Raw genomic sequence first — 6,330 nt, 5'->3', positions numbered from 1 at the left:
TGGCCCCAAGTGCATGCTTCAGGAAAAGTTGTCCTCCCGAAAGCAACGTGGATCCTCTCTACGAGGGAAGAGGCAGCGATCAAGGCAGACATTGCCTCTTTTCAAACACCGATAGGGTACATGCGTTGCTTGAAAGGAGCATTTTCAAAGGACAATAAGCTTAGTGGCCTCAAGTCCCATGATTGGCACAAGGTCTTACAGGTATTCTAAGTAGAATTAGTGTACCGATAATAGTGATGCATTAGCGTAATTATTATTATGTTATATTGTTGACATGATTTCATTGTTGCTTTGATAGTTCATCCTTCCAATTACAATAAAAGGGTGCTTACAAGAAGATGTTAGAAATGCTATATTCAAGATCTGTGGTATTGTGAGGTATGCTTACTATCGATTCGCATTATGTATTTTCTTCATGGACATGTGAAATAGGAGGATATCTCAAATATCTTACATATGCATGGACCTGTGAAATAGGTGGATATCTCAAAAAGAGATCTCTATATCGAGCATCGAGAAGGCTAGGGTGGAATCCATCGAAGCCGTATGCTTGCTTGAGAAGCACTTTCCCTCAAGCATTATGACAACTCAAGTCCACTTGCTTGTGCACATAGTTGATGAGGTGGCTATAGCAGGTACCGTTCATAATCGATGGATGTTTTTTCTCGAGCGGTTTATGAAAACTTTAAAGGGGTTTGTAAGACAAAGAGCAAGACCAGAAGCAAGCATGGCAGAGGGATGGCTTGTGCAAGAGTCATTAGTATATATCACAGAGTTTCTTGCATCCACGGATCCTGATATGCCGCAAGCTTGGTATTACAAGGATGATGATCGCATCATTGGCGAGGTCCCCCAAGGAAAAGGGATTGAAAGAAAGATGAGCGAAGAGCAAATGGAGAAATTCAATAAGTTTTGTATCCTCAATAGCTCTGAGATGCAGAAGTGGATTGAGAGATATGAAGTGGCCAAAGCAGAAAGAATAAATGCAAGGACGAGATTCAGAGTAATGTACAGGCGATCACAACCATATCCACGAGATCTGGCTCTTCTCCCTACTCACATGTCACTTGATTGGCTACAACTAGCTATACGTAAAGCCGAACGTGATGGAGAGACAATAAACGAGCGCGAGCGGGAGTTATCATCTGGATGTATGGTGCATGTAAGTTTCTTATCTCTTCATGTAATTAAGTAATTATTTGTGGCAATATATGCTATAAAATAGGTGCATCTTCATTGTTTTAATGATGCTCTTTTACAGTACAAAAAGTACAGTGCATTATGGTCATATGGACGACATTTTCACGTAGAACGCATCGATTCAAAGAGAGTCACGTATGATTGTGGAGTCATGGCTAACTTCACACAAGATAGCTACTTCGGATACCAATCTTCTCTCCTCATAGTTGGATTATTATGGAACCATACGCGACATCTATGAAATTGATTTCAGACGATTTACTATTTTCATTCTTGATGTAAAATGGTTTAGAAGTACTTACAACGGTCCCCATGCGACTGTGAGAAAAGATGGTAGCGGTCTCTTTGCAATAGACTCCACCAAACATTGGACCGATGAAAGTGATACTTTTGTTCTTCCCGAGCACTGTGAGCAGGTGCATACTAATGATTTAATTAGTCGAAGCTTTCGTTTTTTAAGTCCATTGATATATATATAATTGACGACATTTGGCACGTGATTGTTCATCTTCAATATAGGTGGTTTTTCATCCGGATCGTTCTGATCCAAGATGGTGGTACGTGATCCAAGTTGCACCACGAAGTAAGCAGATTTTTGAAGATCGAGATGTGGATATGGAGATGCCACTACCAATGCCGGATCCAATTGATGAATCTAGCGAAGAAGATGTAGATCACCATATGAGGCAAGAGGAAGATGCGCATAATGACATCGCACGGGAGGAGGATGGAGATCACGATATTGACGAGGAAGACAACAATCGTCAAGATCAATCACCACACTTAAGCTTAATTGAAGAAGATGATCAAATACTTTTAGGTGAACGTACGATGCTAGAGTACGATGATGATATAGGAGATCAACTCGGTATAGAGTTGGAGATAGACTTGCTTGGCGCCTTAGACTTGGCTCAAGATGAAACAGTTGATGTAAATGCTCTTATTTAATTTGATTTTTCTCATCTCAAACTTGGACATGAATATATGAGCTTCAAAGGCTTGATGTACATGCTCTCATTTTTTAATTCTCTATGAGCTCAAACATGTATGAAAATTTAAAAAATTTTGTCATTGGAAGAAAATAAATTTTAAGGGCTAAAAAAAAAAAAACCCTGTCTGTAAAACATCGCTATAATATAGTGTCTCAGTGTCGCTATATAGCGACCTTTAAAAGTCGCTATATAGCGACTTTTACTAACGTCGCTATATAGCGATGCTTAGTAAAAGTCGCTATATAGCGACGATTTACGACACCCGATTTTTATACCGACGATTAACGCTAAGCGGGCGCTAATCGTCGGTACGTAAACGTCGCAATAGGATGCGTGTGTAGTAGTGTACTGAGGACCTTGCTACTGAGACTCCAGTCTTAGAGCAGCCTATTAGTCAGGACCCTGGTAGTCAAGGGCCTAGCATTGAGGACATTGGTACTGAGTAACATGATGGCTGACGGCTTTGTAATCACAAGTTTTGAACTTCTATGTAAAGCGAATGTCTAATAAAAAGTTTACTACTTTTTTGATTTCTAGTGATATCTTTAGGCTCCTTAGTATCCCGATGGGATTTGGTGTCTCCATATACCAAACATGGGAGTGGGTCCTTGACAAGCTGAAAGCCAAGCTCGACAAGTGGAAAGGGATGCAATTCAACATGGCCTCTAGAGTTGTGGTCCTCAAACACAGTGATTCCTGCCACCATATATTTCCTCTCCTGTTAGAGGCCTTCTAATGCTGACCTAAAGTCCTTTGATAGATTGTGTAGGAACTTCTTGTGGTGTGGAGACAGGAGCATCTACAAACTGCCCAAAGTGGTATGGGAATTCTGCACCACTCCCAAAGAGAAGGGAGGCCTTGGGATCCCTAATCTTTGTGAGCTATCTAACAAGATGGCTGCTAAATGGAGGCTAAATGGGTCATCAGAAGTCTTCTCTCACCTAATGACAGCTGATCCCCTCTACTCCATAGGCACAACATGGACTTTAAACTAAAGGACTGCCCTACCTAGAAAAATTTGGACACTATCCCCCTCATCTGTAGCCCTCTCAAAATCACTCCGAAAGGCTCCCAGTTGGTGAAGGGGATTTGGAACTCTTGGAACAAGTTTAAAGAGCAACTTATCCTCAAAGGATACTCCAATCACATTTGCTCATGGGCCCAATTGGACTCTGTTTGGTTCAGCACTCAACTTCAAAACTTCTTCTCTAGAGATCTGAAACATGCTTATAAACTGCACAAGAAGGGCATTCAGCTCTAGGGGCACATATGGGACTATGCCAATAGGAGATGGAAGGATAAAAGGAGTCTTAAAATTCTATTCAAACTATCTAACTCTAATTATCTTCTTGTGCAGGAAAGGATAGACCTTTGGGACTCTAGGGCAGTAAGGATCCACTTCAAAGGAGAATTCAAAATTCAATCTTTTAAATGGCAACAAGGGAGTCAGCTTCTCTCCCTCCCCGGGCCTCTTCATCAATTGAATTCCAATCTTCAATTTAAACTTAATAGACGATGGAAAATCAATTGGAATGTAAGACAATGAGAATTTAGGTTCAGCAACTGCTGGAAAAGGGACATCAGCCCCAAAAAGTCTTGCCTGCTTTGGTTAATCTTACATCATGCTGTGTGGACCTCCATGAGGGCTTTAAGGATAGGAAAGGGAGATGGTAAATGTTGCCACTCCAAAACAAAAAATGAATCTCTGCAACATTTGTTTATGGGATGCAGCTTTAACATTCCCGCACTAAATTGGTTTAACAAACTCATGTCTTCCAGCCATCCTTCTTCTATTTCAGCTAAGGAACTCCCAGGAGAAATCTATGGATTGCTAACAACTCTTTGGAATAGTGTAAGGGCAGCCTACTTGTGGAATATTTGGATTAGCCATAACGAAATGCTCTTTCAAGGTACTCATAAAGATATACTGCATCCTCTAATCCATGACATTTGTAAGCAGATTGAAGAAGTCCTCTTTCAAAGACGTGAGGAAGAAGATGCAAGCCCTGGAGCAGAAGATGAAATGCCACACGTACAAAGAACAAGATCCCAAGCTGGCTCATATGGAGGAGAATCGGGTCAAACAGGAAGAAATCCTCGTAGCCCTGTCACTACTCAAAAATTAGATCTTAAGTTTGTTGTAGACTGTGCTAGCAAAATCCTCTTTAGATGAGAGACAGTTGCACCTCCCTTTTGAATAGGACTTCTCTTTTTTATAATCCCCCCAGCATGTTGGGGTTGTTAACTATGCTTCCGGGCAGCGCTGTAATCTTTTTCTTTTCTTCCAATTTATTATAATCGTAGCTTTTCGAGAAAAAAAAAAAGTGACTCTACATCCACGATTCCACGAGTTCCATGCTAGTGGAACATTCGACATCCGCACGGATCTTATTTACATGGTCATGCGTGACATCAGAAGAAGAAACTCTTTGTTTGATTCCGTGTCTTCCACTCTTCATACCTTTTCGTGGTTGATTCACATTAAAAAACCGGTATTTAGCTGCATCATGCATTCAATACAGTAGAGACCTGTTCATCATGGATAGCCGTCCTTGCTCATCTTCTCTGTCAGCTCGTTGGAGCTTGCAAGGGCGCACAGCACTGGTTACTGGTGGTACTCGAGGCATTGGGTAACCACACACGCACTTTCTTTTCTGACTTCTTGTTTGCGGTTATATGGTGCGTCAGGAAAAGAACCTTGCTGTGTTGCAGCTCAGCTCATCCGTTGCATTGCCATCCCGCAGGAAGGCCATAGTGGAGGAGCTGGCCGGTCTGGGAGCATCAGTGTATACCTGTGCCCGCACAGCAGCTCATATGGAAACGCCTAAAAGGAATGGAAAGACGCTGGATTTGCTGTAGAGGGTTCAATTTGCGATGCAACTTCAGCCGAGTCACGCATCCAACTGGTACAAGAAGTTTCTAGGCATTTCGACGGGAAGTTGGATATTCTGGTAGGCTACCTCTTAGCGCTAGATCCTCACGCACAAGCTCTGCTTAATTTGGGAGCTCTCAAACATGCAATGTTCTTGTAAGTTTATGCTGTTCAATACTGACCGCAGGTTCACAACGTGGGCGGAACTACCAACCCAAAGCCAACCACAGATGTCCCGAAAGAAGATTATGATTTCGTCATGGCAACAAACTTGGAATCCGCTTTCCACTTATCGCAGCTCAGCCATCCTTTGCTAAAGGCTTCCGGGAGAGGACGAATGGTGTTCATCAGCTCCGTCGGCAGTTTCATTACCGCTGCAATCCCTTGTACAGTATATCAACTCGCAAAAGGTACCCTTCGCAGTTCTCCTCTCCCTCTTTCACTGGGATCCCGGTACTCGACGAATCGTTGAATGAACTAAATGCCAGTGCATGATTTTGCAGCCGGGATGAATCAGTTGACCAGGGCGCTGGCAGTGGAGTGGGTCAAGGATGGCATCTTGGTGAACGCCGTGGCTCTGGGAGTCATAGCAACGGAGCTCGCGGCTGAGGTGATGCACGCACCATTAGTTTCGAAGGCTTTCTTTCTCCGTTTTCTCATTTCTTTTGATTATCAGATTGCTGATGTGCTGAGTACGGAGATGATGTCATGCAGGTGTTAGCCGGGCAGTCGGAGAAGATTGTGAAAGACATTCCATTGGGGCGAACAGGAGAGCCCCAAGAGGTGGCTGCAGCTGTGGCGTTCTTGTGCATGCCTTGTTCATCCTTCGTCATGGGTTCCATGCTGGTGGTTGACGGTGGAACCGCAATTCGCCCTGCCTTTTCCTGATAGTCTTACGACATCGCTTTTGCAACTTTTGCGATTAACTCATACAGTCTCAGCAAGCACTATTTATATTCAACGTTTTAAAACGTTTGGTTAAAACAAAAAAACTAGTGTAAAACCCGCGGCAAGCCACGTTGGAAAAATTTATGATCATGTGATCATAATTGTTTCTTCTAAAAAATTATTTTAATGATTAAAGAACAAATTCTAATTTTTATTAAATTTACATTTTTTCATAATAATAAATCTCAAACACTTCTATATATATTCCATTGTTTGAATTTATTGTCCTAGAGAGTTAATTTATATATATCTTGAACTATACTTTCAAGATCATTGATTCTATTGTTTTGATAATCTACTAAGTGCTTATACATATTT

At 41.9% G+C, this 6,330-nt stretch overlaps 1 pseudogene across 1 annotated transcript; it reads left to right on the top strand.

Annotated features, from left to right (window-relative positions):
- The first annotated feature begins 4,633 nt into the window (after window positions 1-4,633).
- On the top strand, window positions 4,634-6,024 carry LOC147888552 (tropinone reductase homolog At2g29330-like; annotated as a pseudogene). The gene is made up of 6 exons (XR_015543042.1): window positions 4,634-4,651; window positions 4,696-4,822; window positions 4,937-5,143; window positions 5,252-5,474; window positions 5,568-5,674; window positions 5,779-6,024. The product of XR_015543042.1 is annotated as a tropinone reductase homolog At2g29330-like (transcript).
- Window positions 6,025-6,330: the final 306 nt, after the last annotated feature.

This window comes from Dipteris shenzhenensis, chromosome 21, assembly GCF_047967505.1.
Source record: "Dipteris shenzhenensis isolate YYH24624 ecotype China chromosome 21, Dip_SZ_1.0, whole genome shotgun sequence".
Taxonomy (NCBI): domain Eukaryota; kingdom Viridiplantae; phylum Streptophyta; class Polypodiopsida; order Gleicheniales; family Dipteridaceae; genus Dipteris; species Dipteris shenzhenensis.
This window is presented reverse-complemented; position numbering and strand designations above follow the sequence as displayed.